This window comes from Poecilia reticulata, chromosome 8 (genome assembly GCF_904066995.2).
Source record: "Poecilia reticulata chromosome 8, P_reticulata-male-v2, whole genome shotgun sequence".
NCBI lineage: Eukaryota > Metazoa > Chordata > Actinopteri > Cyprinodontiformes > Poeciliidae > Poecilia > Poecilia reticulata.
This window is the reverse complement of record NC_088837.1, coordinates 306,194-325,000: the sequence shown is the minus strand read 5'-3', so window position 1 is coordinate 325,000 and position 18,807 is coordinate 306,194. Positions and strand designations below refer to the sequence as shown.

The 18,807-nt window shown below is 39.8% G+C and overlaps 1 protein-coding gene and 2 long non-coding RNA genes across 11 annotated transcripts in view; 2 read left to right on the top strand and 1 right to left on the bottom strand.

Annotated features, from left to right (window-relative positions):
• Positions 1 to 5,347, top strand: part of LOC145552412 (uncharacterized) — a 44,313-nt gene extending 38,966 nt beyond the window's left edge. Inside the window, exon 3 of the long non-coding RNA XR_014088450.1 lies at positions 4,711 to 5,347. This is a non-coding gene — a long non-coding RNA (uncharacterized LOC145552412). The remainder of the gene's footprint in view (positions 1 to 4,710) is intronic.
• Positions 1 to 18,807, top strand: part of LOC103468219 (uncharacterized) — a 352,500-nt gene that overhangs the window by 48,251 nt on the left and 285,442 nt on the right. The gene's annotated exons all lie outside the window — the stretch shown is intronic.
• Positions 1 to 18,807, bottom strand: part of hoxb3a (homeobox B3a) — a 69,912-nt gene that overhangs the window by 13,912 nt on the left and 37,193 nt on the right. For 4 of the 9 annotated variants that reach the window (XM_081609549.1, XM_081609548.1, XM_081609552.1 and 1 more), the window contains 2 exons: positions 18,290 to 18,378; positions 17,294 to 17,658 (listed from right to left, as the gene is read on the bottom strand). The exons of 2 other annotated variants lie outside the window; for them this stretch is intronic. The gene's annotated coding sequence lies outside the window, so the exon portion shown is untranslated. Of the gene's footprint in view, positions 1 to 6,025; positions 6,466 to 11,255; positions 11,417 to 17,293; positions 17,659 to 18,289; positions 18,379 to 18,807 lie in introns of those variants that run through there. 3 more of the 9 variants (XM_081609553.1, XM_008415115.3, XM_008415116.3) reach the window with 3 other exon arrangements.

The following is an 18,807-nucleotide window of genomic DNA, read 5'->3' as shown; positions in this document are numbered from 1 at the left end:
ACGTACAGTTCCCAGGTCAAAGGAGCTAAAGGTTTAACAGGGAGATTCTGCAGGTGTATTGCAACACCAAGGTTTGTTGATTAAATGAGAGCACAGCGGGATTAGACTGCAGTGAAATTTATGGGAAATCTCAAACTAAAGTAACTGTGAGAAACCCATATTTCATCATGTATTATGTGACAGCATCAAACTATTAAAACCAAAAAAACATTTTCAATCATTATTCCTTTTGCAATTAAGACCATAGTAGACTGCTGTTTTATCTTTTGTATCTTCTGTCAGTTTCATTAGAGAGGTGGACACGTTTTCCTCCCTTAAGCAAACTATATTCCAATTACTTCAGTCCACATGTCTCATCAAAACATATATAAAACTTATCCTCACGCAATGTTTCCATGGCAAAGGCTGAATTCTTGTTTCACTATCTAAAAGTCTAATGCTAATTCAAAACTTCATTTTTTAGAAACTGATAACTGTTTTGACTGATAAATATTTCATAATATACAGACTCCTCCTGTTACTGAATCTGTATTTGAATTTGAATAGCTCTTATTTTCACTTTATTAAAATGAACTGTATCAAAATCTGAATTGTGTAGAACTGGATATGAATTGGACCTGAGACATGTGACTTGATATTTGTCCTGGATCGGTGCTATATACATAAAATTTAATTGAACTGAAAATTGAACCTGTTCATAGTAAAAACATGCTTTATGTGAACTGCTGGTATATACGTAAATTAAAATGAACTAAACCTACAGTCAGTGACTCACAGCATTAGTGTCATGTAGCAAACAGGTTACTCAACATAGAAAGTTATAATTCCCATGCTGAAGTATTTATTTAGCCACCAGATAATTGGCAAAGAGCACCATGAGTAAATCAAATGATCAAATGCATTTTCAAAAAAGTTTAAAAAAAAGTCTAAATAAAAACAAAATTCTTGCAATTTCCTTCATTTTTGCTGTTATTGTTTATTCAGAAATAGAAAGGAAAATACTTTATAGGTCTTGACTGACTGAGTTGATGTAGCAAAATAGGAAAGAAAGCTGAGGAAGCCATGTTGACATCCACTAGCCATCCGCTTATTTGCAATTTTTGTACGTGACGTTCTGAAAATAAAATGTTACCGTTTCAAAGTAGACCTCTGTGTTTTCCTTAAAGTGAGATTTGTGATGAAATGCAAGTTGTTACTGTTGTTTGTCCATCTTCTTCTTAATACTCACACTGTTCCTGTGAAGCTGTTGGAAGCATATTTTATGGACACCAACAGTTGGCCTTTTTTGCAACTAGCACAACATAACTCTCTGTGCATAACTCATGGGATGGTAGCAAATAGATGTTAATTTTTTTCATAGTCTTTGTTTGGCACAAATCAGGTAATCATCCTGACTGCGGGCACCGAGGGACTATAAAGCTAACACACAAACTGGGTTTTATAAGTTTCCCAGGATGATCTATTTTATTTCTGACTCCCTATTTAAAGTTGGGTTTGCTGAAGCAGTTGGAGAATTGACTCATCTGACTGTAAAACATGTGCTCTGCTATCTGCTGTCCATCTGAGATAAGTGCAGATTACTCAACAGCTGTCCTGTTTTCAATGGTTTTCTTCATATACTTTTCACTTGACAGTTTATCTTTAAAATGCATATTTTTCCACAATCATGGCGAGTTCATATTCTGTCATCTTGTGTTTTTGGACTTCTTTGTGTCACAACATTTATGCATATCAGAAAGGTTTATGGAAATTGAATTTTTATCAGGTGCAGCTGAATCTGCTTTCACTGACTCAAACATTTAAGAACAAATCATAACTTTTGATTTCCTTACAGTTCTACTACTGTTCTACCATTATTTTATATTTACTAAATACTTTATATTTAAATAGATATACCATAGATCTATCTAGGCTTGAAGTTCTCAGTTCAAAAAGCAGAATAGTGCAAAAAGCTAGGTAGATTGACTTACATTTCATGGTCTTGTCTTTTTAGTTACATATAAATAACTTAGTTTTCAGTTAAACAGAGTAACCTTAGAGCAACGTTAAAAAATATCATTATGCTCACACAGCCTAAGTAGACCAAATCTGTCATTCTGAAACTGTCATCGAATTTGTTCTGCTGAGCAACAGAGTGCTATTCTATTTTAAAATTGTAAACTATTTTAATCTAATAACAAGACAATAAATACATCATACATCATACAGTTCACATATCTGTGACCAGATGAAAACAAACATCAGAATGTCAACAAAGTTGTCTCTATACTTTTTTGAAGCTCTGAGAAACAGAATTGTAGATGAAGTTAAACTTTATGTAGCTACCAATGAGAAGCTATTTCTGTAGCATTTGTTTTCAAATTAAAAAGTACTCAACAATAAAAATCATTATCGTTATAGAGGGATTATCAGTCGACGTCACGCTGCGTCAGCAGCCGCTCTACTGCGCATGTCACCTTGAAAACGTAGGCAAGAATACATTATTCTAACTACCTCTAAGCTATTTACATGTAGGCTAATAAAATCATTTACAACTGGCAGACAGCAGACTAACTGTCTTCGCCCCGCCCAACTCCCGCAAAACAGCTTTGCGGCGTCCGCAGCTATCCGTGGCTTTATTTTTAGCGCCTCCAGTTCAATCCGCTGCATTTTTCATTTTTGAAGGCTTAGTTCATCACCTGCCTTGATGGATGCACCTACATCTTTATTGTAGTTTAACAAACTAGGAATTATTTTATTTGTCCTTTGCACACTAAATATAAATTCTGTTTCCATCTTCTTTCTTTCCTTGCTTTTTTTTTTTTTAAAGAAAACTTTATATTTTAGGGAAACCCTTTTCTGCTGCCCTTATTGTTCACCATGTATATGTTTGTCTGATTTACGGATAAATAATCCCTCTTATAGAAGGGTTTTTCTGGAGAGTTTACAAACGCCCTGTGTCCAAATGTGCCTAATCTGATATTACAACACAGTTTAATGAAGGTGTACCTGATCTTTGAAGTCTTTAAGACCATCTACCACTCACCAGCAGATATGCTAAAACTCCTACATTTTACAAACACTTCAAACAGCATGATTTGTGTTGTTTAAAGTGGAAAAAAGTCTGTTTGTTATGCAGCCTCATCATCATCAACACCACGGTTGCACCAAATGGGCAAGCTTCGACATGCTTAACACTGCAGTGTGGTTTCTGCCCCCCAACCAGCTTCAGGTGGATGACATTTCAACATCAGCTCTACTTTTCAATGGCAGCATCTGCCCTGAAAAGAGACTGCATTCAAGTTCATTTACATTCACTTATGTTTTCAGACATTTTTAAACTTGTAAAACAAGAAAACAAATTAATTTTAGAAGTCAATATTAAATCAACCATTTTCCTCCATCTTGGGAGGTGAGTGGAGGGTTGTGTACTTACATTCTGCCAAAAGGATTCACCTTCTGTTTTACTGTGGCCATCAGTTGTCACGGGACTACATTTATTGTGAGTAAAAATCTACTTTGAAATTTTTTTAAGCTAAAGTTGTCTACTGATTTTTTTTATATATACATTTAAACTTTTAAAATGTTTTAAAAAACACATATATTTGGTGGTGAGAAATGTATTAAATATCTGTGATGGACTGGTGACCTGTCAGGGTGACCCCATCTCTCGCCTGGTAACCACTGGAGATGGGCACCAGCAGGCCTCGCCACCTCACTAGGGATAAACGTGATGGATGGATGGATGGATGGATGGATGGATGGATGGATGGATGGATGGATGGATGGATGGATGGATGGATGGATGGATTACAATACTTTATTCACATCAAAATAAACACATACCAGTAAAAAAAACACCTATTCTGGGAATTTGTTTGTTTTCTTCAGATGCTTTTGCTTTATTTCTTAGTCATACGTTTGATAAAAACTTTTTCAAATTTTTTCTGTTTGTTTATATTTTACAGCAGCTCTTTAAAGCCTCATTCTCCAAGAAGTATCTGAGCCATTTTGTTTCATTATCTTCCATCTTATTTCTGATTATCCACCCATGTGGAACCTTTCTGTGTTCCTGGTTTCCTCTGTTCACTGAGAGCTTGGCCTTAGGTAAAAACAGTCCTGAACCAAAAACTCATGCCGTCAGCATGACAGAGAGTTAATCTTTATAAGACATGCTAATCTTTAACCACAATCTCAAAGGAAGCTGGACATCATCAGAGGGGGAAGGGGGCTTTTCCAGGGGTTAAATTGCACTTTTTGCTCCTGGGCCAAAAAAGTGCCAAGCCAAACAATTCTGTTGAACACAGAATCGACAGCGATAAATGTGACTGCTTGATATGCATGTGTGTTTAGTGGTGGAGAGAAGAGTTATTATTATTTTCCAATTGTCTAATATTACTGTAAAAAATAATTAATAGGATATTTGAAAGGAGATTTTGCTAACTTTGGTCATCCAGTTAAATAGTTTATCCTTATAAGGGAAGAAGGATGTGACAGAGTGAGTTCTGCATCCTAACTGTGACTCCTGATCCTGTTAATAATAATAAAGAGTCTCACTGTGTTGCATGCATCTAGTTGTCTCTACAGCTTTGACATCTTTCAGGCATAATAGTTATAAAACTTGTTTAATGTTTTCATATGTGCTAAATTACCATTTTGGACATGTGGCTTTTTAGAAGCAATATGCTACTGGAAATAATGTTTTGCCTTATTTTATCATTTCTCTTACAGAACAGATCTAAGTGACCTAAACCTGGATTTTCTTGGCTTGTTATTGAAGAGCCTGGATCCTGTCAGGTTCTCCTCTTTGAAGCTTCAGAAACATAATCAGGGTCCTTGTCCCAGAATCAAACCAGTCTACTATTCAGTTTGTTACTGCAGAAGACAGAAGCTGCATGGATCCCAGCCAGACCTGTCAGCTGTCACAGAGCGCAATAGTGTCAGACGTCCTTGTCTCAATTTTACTCTGATTATGTTTTGCCCATAGTTTGTCAGTGATGTATGAAAAATCAATTAAATCACAAAATTCAAGGAGTTGCTGTGGCTTGTTTAAGCTTTTAAAATCTCTATGTGACAGCGAGAAGAACCCACCGAGGTCAAGCAGGTTGGCAGATCAGATGTCCAAAAGTTACTTAAGATGATGGAAGCCATATTTAGCAACTATTTATATGGTAAATGGCATAGGTTTTAATTGCTTTAATTGCCTAGTCCTCTCTGAAAGTCAAGACTTTCAAAGAAAGCGTAATCCTTCTCTTTAAATAGTTTTATTCTACAATTTGTTCATCTTAGGTCATATTCACTGGGAATTTAGTGGAGTTTTTTTCTTGAAATTGCTGTTTGTTCGGGCCAGGAAAGGACATGTGAGTAAGAAAAGCAAGAAAGAATGAGCTGGGGGGTAGGCGGGAGGCTTGTTGAGTGAGCAATCCATTCACACTATCATAAATCACAACTGGCCAAACATGCATCTTCTTTCATTGCATTGAGCCATCAGGTCCCTATCCTTTTCATCTCAGTCACTCTCTTTCACATGCTCCCACACATACCACAGCACCTCCCTGTCCAAAGCTTTCGTCGTACTGCAGGTAACCTCCTTTTAAAATGAGGAAGGAAGCAAACGTAGCACTGTGTGGCGCCCTTTTTTGACTCCCTGTCTGTTAGTCTTCCCATTCTGAGGCACATGTGCTCTCGAGCACCCACCCACCTACACACACACACACACACACACACACACACACACACACACACACACACACACACACACACACACACACACGCACGCACGCGCGCGCACGCACGCACGCACGCACGCACGCACACACACACACACACACACACACACACACACACACACACACACACACACACACACACACACACACATACACACAAATTTTTCCGTCCTGGTCTGCAAGCAAGTGCAGCCCATGAATATCTCGAACAGGGAGAAACACTATTCACGTTTACACAACAGATAATCCATGATGTGACGGGCTATGGAGCGTGGGATGAGGACACAGAACGGAAGGAAAGTCTCAGCATATCTTACCTGCTTTATGTCTGTTTGTGTCCTACCGGATCTCCTGCTGGTGGCTTACCCCTCTGGAAAACAGCCGCTTTGGACACCAGTGGACGCCATCCACTCCAGCTACGATGAACAATCAATCTTTCTTTTACTTGGACGTAGCATTTTTTTCCCAAACCGCTGATGCGTATTTACTCAAACTTTGCTTTTTGTTCGCTGCTTATCACAATCAAACCTGATTTCCAGCCGTACCATCGTCCGTTACAGACACTAAAGCACCTCTCTCTCAAGTCTCAAGAATTTATTTTTTGCCTGCAGTGTTTGGGAGGAGACATTAATTCGCAATGTTTCCAATAAATTCGCAACATCGGAGCGTACCAGCGGCACACAAGCTCATGAGAACTGTTCGATATGTGGTACTTCCTTACCTAAGAAAAAAAAGAAAGAAAAATACAGACACATGGCGCGCGGTCTCTCCCCACCCCCACTTATTAGTCTGCTGCAGAATGCTCCACACATTCGGCTCGGTGCCTGACCACAGCGACCAGTGATGAACCTTTTCATTTTCTTTAGTCTTTTTTCTTTGATTACAGTATTGTCGGTCCAACGGCAAAGGTTCGGGGTGCAGAGCGACCCTAGAAGGACCCACACTAAATGACAGCGAGCGATATTGGAGAGTGACTCAAGAGGAGCCTCCGGTGATCAGTGATCAGTCTGTATTGTTTCCCAGATGAGTGACTCACAATTGCGCTTTCATTTCTGGTGCTGTTCCCCTGACTTCTGTCCAGCTATCTGAAGAATCCACAAAACATGTTCGTTTTTCCCTTTGTGTTATTCGTTACTGGCGGCTCGGCAGAGTGAAGTGATCCTGACCCGAGTAGATGACTCCCACAGCAGGAGAGAGAGAATGAAGATTCTGGATGGGGTGGTGGAGGTGCTCCTCTGATGTTAGGACGGTTCACGGCAAGCTGCGCGTCCATCTGCACAAAGACCCCCGAAAAACTGCTGCTATACGGCGGAAAATTGAGCCCGATCAGAGGGAAAGACGGTTAAGACGGAAAACACCATTCGCCTTTTAAGAAGTTTGTTTCAATGGGTTCAGCTTTTGTACTTCCTGTAAACATGTCTTCCAGGCGGACTGGGTACCGAAACATTACAGTTAAAACCACAAATTGCATTAAATATGTAAAAAAAGAGAGCTTTAGTTTAAATTTCATTAAAATTTTCACTTGTTAATTTTTACTTTTGTATTTTGTTCAAATAAAAGGTTATCTCTATGTGGGTTTGCGCGGACGGTGTCAAGCTGCTGTTAATGGCAAATATTTGTAGATCAATTGAATTTTTACGACGTGGACTTGGCTTTGAAATCCCAATGCGTCCTTTTGCTTGTGTTAATATCTGCCCACGCGTACTGGGAGGCCTTCTGCCATGCCGTCTAACACGCTCGCACAGCGACACACACCTACACAGAAAATCTAGAGAGGATGGCAGAAGTAGGGGAAAGTGAAAGGACAAAAAATATTGTGTAAAGGAAAGCGAATTCGTCAATTTCAGTTGGATAAAGCTTGGTGAAAGAAAGAAAGAAAGAAAGAAAGAAAGAAAGAAAGAAAGAAAGAAAGAAAGAAAGAAAGAAAGAAAGAAAGAAAGAAAGAAAGAAAGAAAGGATACAGAAGGGTTTTCTGTATGACTCTTCATTCAGCCCGGATGCTTCGGTTTTACGAGCTCTGAGTCAGTGCCGTCGCTAAGAAGATTATAAATTACCAGAGAAGCTTCATTTTGATTTATTTCGAAAGGGAGAGTTTTTTCCGCGCAAAGGAAAATTAGGGGAGGTAGCCGACTGGCGCGGGGAGCAAAGGACTGGATATAGGCAAAATCGTAAGATATAATAATAATAATAATAATAATAATAATAATAATAATAATAATAATAATAATAATAATAATAATAATAATAATTATTATTATTATTATTATTATTATTATTATTATTATTATTATTATTATTATTATTATAATAATAATAATTATTATTATTATTATTATTATTATTATTAATAATAAGTATAATACGAATTAAAAATAATAACAAAGGCATGTTGGACTCTGATAACCTGTGCTCCATCTTAAATATTTGTTTTTTGAAATTCAGAGGGCTGCAGATTTAGAACCGAAGCTTGTGATTTTACGTTTTAAGACATTCAATAAGTTCTATTACTATATTATTTTATATCTTTGTTGTTGATTCTATACTCAGTTAAATTAGTTTTGTCTGCAGCAGAAGGCTTGGCAGACATTTAACACCGTTCCGATTACTTTTATTGGACTTTTGTGTTTTAGATTAATTTTGTTACACTACAGTTTGAATGCTCTACTTCGTCTGACAGTATTTTTGTTGTTTTGCGAATGAAATATATCCTACTTTATAAGTATTTCTTTGAGTTGACCATAATATGCAGACAGGCGCAGTCGGAAACCTTAACGTCCCACATACTGTCAAACAATTTTTGCAATAACCTTTTGTCCCGTTTAATTGTCCGAAGCAAACCTGCTTTGTTCGTCGGCAGTTATTACAAAAACTTGACATTTACTCTATACTGCATCCCATGTATAGTAAATACACGTTATCTAATTTAAGATAAGTAAGTTATAACGTTCATGTTTACCGCTTGCGCAAAGAAGCAGTGAAACCACCAATATGTGAAGACATAAGGTGCTGAACAGCGCACCACAGCGCATCAGAAGCACACGACTCTCCGCAAGTTGCCTGAGGAGAATTTGGACGCTGGATATTTTCTCAGAGTTATTTCACACAGAAATAATAACATGAATACAGCGAGGCCACTCACAACCTGCTCTCACTGAGCTCACCGGTCATCCTATGTTCCGAGCTGCAGAAACACAGTACCTGCATCCTGGTCGCTTGCAATTATTCGAGGGTTTTACACCAACTCTTTGACAAACAACTACCATGTGAGAATATACTATCTAGAAACGGACACAGGCAATGAGGTAAAAAACAAAACAAAAAGAAAAAGAAAACAATTGTCTTCGCTGCTCATTTACGTGCTGCAGCTTTATGAATCAACGCTCAGTTTCCGCAATTACATCCTCAAAACAAGTCCTGAAGAGCAAACATCAGAATCCACAACAAAGTTCGACTTTTCTTTTTGTTTCGCAATTTTAGTGTTTGATAGCGATTGATCAATATTATTTGTGTGTTTCTTCTAGCAACCATAAATATTAGAGCAGTCATTTCACAGGAAGGCGTAAAAATGATTTTAATCGAATGTTATGTTAAAACACCAGCGCCACCTAGTCCTACTCCGTCCACGGAAATGAGCCAAAATATTGTTTCTGACACCACAGTGAAGAGCAAGAACACAAAGCTCTGCCCTCTTTTCTGCTGCTGTCATTATTATGGGATGGGTCGAGCTAATCTGGTAATACTTCGGTTTACACTGATGTTGTGGGCGAGGAGACAGACGGGGATGTCTGCCTTACAAATATGCCCATCCATCCATCCATCCATCCATCCATCCATCCATCCATCCATCCATCCATCCATCCATCCATCCATCCATCCATCCATCCATCCATCCATCCATCCATCCATCCATCCATCCATCCATCCATCCATCCATCCATCCATCCATCCATCCTAAACAACATTAACAGTTACAGTACTACTACTACTACTACTACTACTACTACTACTACTACTACTACTACTAATAATAATAATAATAATAATAATAATAATAATAATAATAATAATAATAAATATTCTGACTTGTCTGCCTGGGAATTGTTTTGTTTTTGTTCCACAATAAAAGCATATGATCTAGTGTTCAGAATCCTGTGCTATTCTCTTCGTACCAGCTGCTTTTAAACCCAAACATCACACACGGCGGTGAGTTATGATGCATAAATTATGTTTACTTCCGCCCACATCTCACTCTGCTGGCAGGCTAAAAATGGAACCTCACACATGTCTTCAATTTCAAAGAAAAGGGAAAAAAAGTTCTGATTAAAGGTGAAGATGAACGGAACCAGAGATACTGGATGTTGAAACGAATAACGACGACAAGCTCCATTGCAGGAAGCATCCAAGGAAAAATGCATGGTGAGAAAAAAGAGGAATAAAGCTATAGTAGTAGTTAGTTGGGATGGCACAAATAAGAAGCAAACGTAATTTAATTAAATAAAATCACCAGTGCAAAGAAATTAAGCAAAATGTCTGAAAAATCAAAGTCACACTAATTGTTCAGGGACAGACCGACGCAGGACACATTTCATCTGAAGTCAGGGGCCTTCCTGTGCTCGTGAACGTGTGACGCAAAGCGCTATTATCAGTAAAGTCATTCTTGTCCAGCTTGATAGGTTTTTTCAGTCTGAGCTAAATACAGAGTTTTTCTTTTGCCAACAAATCCTTTGCGTGAGATTTCATTACTGTTGAGGGCTTCGCGGTGCGCTAAATTTCAACAAATCTTACTTTAATAGGTCACCACAGTAATTCACGAACAAGAGGTTCATGAATTTCTAAGCCGGAGCAAGTCGGAAATAGGAAAGACCACGAGTATTAATCGGGAGTAGGGAGAAAGATTAAAAAAAGCTGTGCGAATTATGGCGGGAGGGGACCGGGGGGCGGGGGGGGGGGGTGAAAGGGATGTCAGTAACACAGGAATAACTGTGGAGGAACATAGGGAAGGTAAAAGAAGTGTCGGTGGAAGCAGCAGCACTTCATCCTGTCTTCTTCCGCCTCCGTCTATCATCGGTCCATCGGCCGTCATTTTCCCTCACCTTCTTCCCACAGCGTTGGGACACATGATTTATCGGGGCTGGTGCCATAAACAACAAAGCTCCTTCACAAAATCACAATGGCAGCCGCACGCTGACACCCTGCCTCACTATAAATCAGGAAAAGTAGCTGGCTGGGAGGGAAAAAAATGAGAGAGAGGAGAGGGAGAGGGAGTGGACAAACTCAAGCGGATAAAGAGATGTAGACGCAAACAGGAGTTGATGGGAGAAAGATGGAGAAGAACATTCAAGTGCTTCTGAAGATAGAAACAGCCATCGGCTAACATCGCAGTTGCTCCCACTTCCCTCCCTCATTGTACGCTGCCCGGCTGTATCTCTCCAACCTATAAACAATGGCTGATGATGATGGGTGGGAGGCGTGATGTGTAAACAACACGACAGCCACATGCACCATGAGAAAACACGGCGAAAGATGAGGATTTGGGGGCATATTTACCACGGTGTTAAAACAGCCTGTGATTCACTGAGTGGGAAGCGGGCGTAGGCGGCGCGGCGTATAGGAGGAAGAAGTGGGCTTTCCACCCATGCAGTCCCCTTCCTTCCGCAATACTCACGGCGTCCACAGCGACCCGCAAGACACACACCCGTCCAAATTTGTTTTATTGCAGCCTCCTTCTCTCTCTCTCTCTCTCTCTCTCTCTCTCTCTCTCTCTCTCTCTCTCTCTCTCTCTCTCTCTCTCTCTCTCTCTCTCTCTCTCTGTTGGCGTTTCCCGGTGTCTTCTCTCGTTCTCTCTCTCTCGCCCTCTCTCTCTCTTCTTCCCTTTCTCTCCACTCTCTGCTGATACAAGGGGCTTGTATTTTTTAAAGGACAATTGACTTTTCCACGTCAAACACACACGCACACTTGGAGCAGAGCGACGTTCTGTCCGTTATATTCCTGACGAATCCATATCGGTTCTGCAACCCCTGCATTAATTATTTAATGAAGCACGTGACGCCTTAGCCGTGGCGGGGGTCTGGGTGGGGGTGCTTGTTGGAGGGGGACAACCATGAGTCTCTCAACTTCTGGGACCCACGCGGGCCCGTGCGTTTAGCTTTGAACAAAAATGACGAGAAAACAAAAGCAGGGCGCTGAGCTGACTTTTTGGTTAATCGTTTTAGGAGTTAGTTCAGTAAAGACCAGCAGGACCAGGCCCACGCACACAGAGAGTAACAACAAATTAAAAAAGTAAATTCTCAATGCTGTGTTCGTTTGTAAAGATGAGTGCAAGCATCACAATCTTCACTGTCATCTTTTTCAGCTCACCATCTCGCAGCCGAGCAGGAGAATCCAGAGATCGTCCCGTCAGAGCCCAATTTAATGGATGTTTCCAGCAACCATAAGCTGCTGGGCTTCTCAGCGAGAGATTGGTTCTTCTTTTTTCTTTTTTTTTCCGAAACCAAATATTTTTTATTGCTAAAATGTTCAAGAAAACGAAAAACCTTTCAGAACATAAACTCAAACAAATCACATCAAAGTGTATAATAACTGGAGCCATCAGGACCTGACAAGAGCTATGGGAAGAAAATAACGGTCTAATTTTCCAAACCAAAAATAACATTACCTTTAATTGTTATTAGGAAATTCAGTATGTTCATAATTTGATGTTATAGGTTGAAATAAATCACATATCCTTGTTTGAAAGAAAATATCTCACAAGATCGAGTTTCTTCTTTGTGCAATAATTCCTACAGAGGTGCTTTTGGGAGAGGGTCGGGCAGGTAGCGGGTAGCTAGAGAGCTGCAAAAAGCAGCAGTTCAGCCGAGGAGAAAGTGAAACAAAGACATATTGTCAGATTAACACAGAGAGAGGGACACCGAGGAGTCAGGGAGACCCAGAGGCTGTGCGGGGCGCCAACAATAGAACCTTGGATTCCTTCTGGCGCTGAAGCCACCGAGAGCGGAACAATAGAGCGCAAAGAAAAAACGTCGGCACTGAGAGGTTCAGCATGTGAGCCTGTGCTGGTTCTAGAGGAACAAACCGTTCAAGGTCAAAGCAACTGAAAATTATAAGAACTGAAAATCTAACAGCGTCATGCTTCGGTCATCCTAAGTTAGCCCTGCGTGTAGTGAGCCAAATATGAGCCACATGAACAATGAAGGCTAACACTGATGAAGAAAAAAATACTGTTCTTTTAAATTTAATCTTCTGCCTTGTCTAAATATTTTACATATCTGCACATCGATCAAGTTGTGGAAAATGAAAAGAATGAAAACTGAAAGAATGATTCTAGGCTAACATGCTCATGTGATTTTTAGTGTTATATTTGATGTAATAATGAAACAAAGAGCCGCTATGATGTCATTTTAATGTGGACATGAATTATAGCAATCACATTGGTAAACTATCTATCTATCTATCTATCTATCTATCTATCTATCTATCTATCTATCTATCTATCTATCTATCTATCTATCTATCTATCTATCTATCTATCTATCTATCTATCTATCTATCTATCTATCTATCTATCTATCTATCTATCTATCTATCTATCTATCTATCTATCTATCACTATTAGATTTTATACATTGCTTACGACTAACATTTCCTTCTCTCTCTTTCTTTCTTTCTTTCTTTCTTTCTTTCTTTCTTTCTTTCTTTCTTTCTTTCTTTCTTTCTTTCTTTCTTTCTTTCTTTCTTTCTTTCTTTCTTTCTTTCTTTCTTTCTTTCTTTCTTTCTTTCTTTCTTTCGGGGTTTATTATTGAGATAGATTGCTATGTAACACAGATTCCGTTTAAATCTATCTTGAGGAGGAAAAACGTGAGAAACGGTTGAAATGTCTCATAAGGGCGGCAGTTTAAGCGCTTTTCAAATGGTCCGTGTTTTTCAAAGTCCTGATGTAAACAGCGGTCTAAATCCTGATGTGCGGGTCAGTAACTGAGGAAGAATTTTAAAATTGATTTTTAACTTTATGAAGCCTGACAGACAGCGTTCAGTATTCCACTGCAAATTTGCAGTTCCTGGACTGCATGAAGGTCGTTTTTTTTTGCCTTTAGTTAAGTCAGTGTTTCACATTGCTAATTAAAAAAGAGCTCTTTATATATATATATATATATATATATATATATATATATATATATATATATATATACCTTTATGAGCTCCCCATGCTCAAACTTCCATCCATCCAATTTCTAACACCCTTGTCCCTTAGTGGGGTCGGGAGGGTTGCTGGTGCCTATCTCCAGTTAACGTTCCGGGCGAGAGGTGGGGTCACCCTGGACAGGTCGCCAGTCTGTCGCAGGGGCAACACAGAGACAGACAGGACAAACAACCATGCACACCGGGCCGGGAATCTTGCTGCAAGGCAACAGCGCTACCAACTGCGCCAGTGTGAAGCCCATGCTCAAACTTATTCATTATAATTAAAAAGTCATGGTAAAGACAATGCATCACAAATCACCACAATGTTTATCCAAAGACAATCTAATAAAGACAACATCATTTCAGTCAGTAGAAGAGATGGTTTATCACCAGGACGCTTGTAGAGGCCTAATGGTCCACTATTAATAATAAGGGCCTCAGCAGAGAACAACAGAACTCACTTCCAACCAGTATGAGTTGGCAGCTATCATTGCAATTCCACGTCCCAGCATCAGTATGACTGTTCTCGTGGATTGCGTGAAGAATATTATTACGAGAAAGTGATGAGGTGAAATGTAAATACTAACCCGCTAAAGGGTCACGCCAAAATCACAAAAAAACCTATGGAAATTATACCTAACTGAAATTAGCTGCTGCACCCCGCCTCTCGCCCGGTACGCTAGCTGGAGATAGGCACCAGCACCCCTCCCGACCCCACTGAGGGACAAGGGTGTAAAAAAATGGATGGATGGATAGTTCCTGATTGTATTCTAAAATACCGCATTAATGACCTTGATCTGGAAATTGCACTTTATTGTATTGTACTGTATTGTATTGTATTTAATTCATGTGTACATTACATAAAAACACAGAGCAGGTTCTAGAAGGTAACAGCAGACCAACAGGATTAAAAAGTGCTTCATGCTAAAACACAGGAAAGTTAAAAAAAAGTATGCAGTCTTCAGTTATATACGGGGATCTGTTGTGGAATTACTTAGTTATATCAACTGACCTTTTAAACTCTCTTTAATCGCTTAGAAATATTGACAAATCCATAAGGAACGCTCAACAGCGCGTTCACTTCAAAAAAACTGTGCACGCGCATGCTGCACTTGGCAGCCATTATCTGGCTCTGGCTTTTAAATACTTACTGAATGGTACACACACACACACACACACACACACACACTACATTGTTGTTGCCACATATCTCAAGTGTAGACCTCCTCCTGCAGCACGCGTGCCTGTACTGTGACCTCCACTTCTCTCCGCGCTCTCCAGAATAATAAATTTATCTGACACCGCGGATGCAACGAGCCAAAGTGAAAAAAAATTTGCGGGCGATTTGTCTGATAATTAGCAAACCACTACGAGACTCTCTGGGCCAAAGATCAGTTTTTTCCCAGCCTTGAATTCATAATGCCTACCTAGACCCCGATGTATTCCCTATTGCTGTATTCTCATTACTCTTAGGACAATTGGTGTGCGTCCTGTGAGTTCATGTGGTCTGCAGCTTATTTCGAAAAGCTGGCCTTGAAACGTCAGTCCCATCATTTGGACCAAATCATCCGAACAGACGGAGAGCTCACTCTCATCACCTGTCAGCTGACGTTCTTTGCCCCCTATATATATATATATATATATATATATATATATATATATATATATATATATATATATATATATATATATATATATATATATACATATCTTATATAAAACCTCTCTTATAAGACCATATCTTATATAAAACCTCTCTTATAAGACCATATCTTATAAGCGACTTTAACGGAGAGGCATAAGTGACTCTCCGTTAAACTATCGTCCTTGTAACAAGTGTGTAACAAGACTTATGAGCGGGCCTGGAAGACTCTTCCTCTTGCGAATCTGTTATTCTCAGTCATCTAAGTGATTATCTGAAACTTATAGAATGCATTTACAGTGTCTCATCCATGTGAATATAGTCTGTCTGTCTGTCTGTCTGTCGGTCTGTCTGTCTGTCTTTCTGTCTCTCTGTCTGTCGGTCTGTCTGTCTGTCGGTCTTTCTTCTTGTGTGTGGGTGGAAAGATGCCACTGTCAGTCTGAGTTCCAGTGCTCTAAACTTTGCTTGTTATGACAAACTGGCCCTAGGGCTCCAGAGGTCTGGGAATGTCCGAGGTTGCGGATGGTCCAACAGTCTGGTGAGGTCAAGGGGGACCAGGAGAGGCGGAGGTACGCTATGCGTGAGGGGGAGGTAAGGTAGGAATGGGACAGGGGTGTAACCGCGGGTCAGCCACTGGCTTCAGAGCTCTTGGACCTCATCGGTCAGGAAAACGTGTCCCCTGGTTGAACCTTTTCCGGCCGCTGTTACTGTCACTGCACGATCATTGATGTTTTTCTTCCCATAGCTCAAGTTTTTACGATCTTCTTATGTTTTGCGATCCCCACGATCTTCTTATGTTTTGCGTGTTTGTTTCTCTTTTCTATGTGTAGCATCGCCTGTGAGCTCCAGCAGAGAACCGTTTTGCTTTGGTTTTTCATTCCACTAAGATTGATTTGTGAAGAGGTCAGGCAGCAGTGAGTGTGCTTCCCGAGGCTGCTGCTCGGATCAGCAGATAAACAGAAGGCCTGAAAGCTCACAGCAGTCAAATTATTTGGGAAAGCTTATAGATCCTTTGTTTTCCAGCTAGATTGGTTTTAACGTGCAGCCATACGAGTTTCCATTAACAGAGCCCGCTGCATTACTTTAATTGTCGCCTTTATCCGACAATTATAACCCGATTTGTTATATACTCAAATCGGGGACCTGTTTGCACCTGTTGGGGAAAAACACAAACTAAAAATACACTACTTTAAGCAGCAGGGTCGTGTGGGTTCAAGAGAAACCCAAACAGCAACCAAGGCTTAGACTGTCTCTGTGACTGATTATGGCAGCAGTTTTAAGTCAGTTTTTTTCACATTCAACAACCTACACGAACAAAATAACGACTCTTGGTTCAAATGAATATGATCATTTCCTAACAATGGACTATTCATACGAACAAACGCGAAGAAACATATCACAGACGAACCACATAAACAGCCTCATGGGTAAAAATACATAACGCACCAGATACCGCCAGCTCTGACTGGCACACACACACACACACACACACACACACACACACACACACACACACACACACACACACACACACACACACACACACACACACACACACACACACACACAAAACCACCAACCTATTTACCCCAAACTCATTTTTACATAAACATTGCGCTACAAATCAAAGGCCCTCCAGGGCTAAGTGTCATTCTGATTTCACCAAACGCTCACAGGACAGTGAAACTGGAAAACGCCTCAGTCTCGGAGAAGCGGGATGCCCAGAGACAGAAAAATCTCAGTGAACACCCCCCATGCCTCTTACCTTTGTCACAACTTCCAGTAAACTCAAGGCCATCTTCAGTGCGCTGTGAGGACTCCTGACTGTTTCCTTTCGGCGCTTGAGTTCTTAGCACTAAGGAACAAAACAGTTTGTATCATTTTATAGGAAGACAGGCCATTTGTGGGATGTAAAAATAGTTTACTGATGATTGGCAAGAGGAGGTGTTTGTGTGTGTTTGCGCATGCATGAGTGCGCGCCCGCGCGCTTGTGTGTGCAGGGGAAAGAGCTGTGAAGAGGGTGGGGGTGGCGATCCTCCATGAGTCTTGCAAGACGTCTCCTTTTTTTCCTGTGTCTATGTGCTCTTTGCCCTCCCTCACTCCTGGAGTAAGGGGTCTTGTTTGGAACTGCTGAATGACAATAGAAAAAGAAGAACCGTTTAAAGAAGAGCAAGTGATTAATGATTTATTCTTGAATAATTCTTGCATTTTTCTTGCGGAACTGTCCCTCCTGCCTTGGCCAGTACATAATGACAAGAGACGATCTTACAGATGGTGTGTGTGTGTGTGGGCATCCACTATTTTCATTATTTCCATTCAGAGAAATAGCAAATGGCAAAGTCCCTCATAATGTTTTATTAACAAATATATATATATATATATATATATATATATATATATATATATATATATATATATATATATATATATATATATATATATATATATATATATATATATATATTCACTTAAATGTTAAAGTGTTCCCTTTATTTTTTTGAGCAGTGTATATCGCATCCCTATATCGCATCCCTATATAAATATATAGGGATTTATATGGCTAGTTGTCCGGGTAGAAATCAGCCAACAAATAGAGTATCGTGGAGTCTTCTTTGTGCAAGAATGGACCAATTTGGGGGGCACAGTTTTTAGTTTAAAGTTCATCGAGAGGAATGCTATTTTCTCGTTCCCCTCTTCTTGTTCCCTATTTTTCGATGCCTGCTCAAAGAAAAGAAAATGAAAATTAATACGAGAGCCGCACCTCCCAAAAGAAGCCATTCGTCTTGTTGATTATCTATTTGGTTGTCAAGGCTTGAGCTATTGCGCCGGCCCACTCCCTTTCCGTAATATCTAAAAGAAAGAAAGAAAGAAAGAAAGAAAGAAAGAAAGAAAGAAAGAAAGAAAGAAAGAAAGAAAGAAAGAAAGAAAGAAAGAAAGAAAGAAAGAAAGAAAGAAAGACAACACATGTGCACATAATGCTGGTCAAAATATAGATTGTCGAGAAAAATGTGTGAAATTTAAACTTGTTTCAGGGTTAAAGTATCAGATTTTCTATCTTTAAAACTGGGGGTCTTTGGGAAATAGGGTGAATGGGGGAGGGAGCTGCACAGTCTTTATAGGACCGATGCAAGCAGCGCATCTGAGCTGCCGTTAAATTAAGGAGAGAAAGGGAGAGAAACGGAAGGACGGCTTGTGATTTAAAACGAGATTACAGGACGTAATGTACCAGGATCATTCCTGGCGGGGACAGATTAATCATCGCAGCCTCGTGATTTCTGA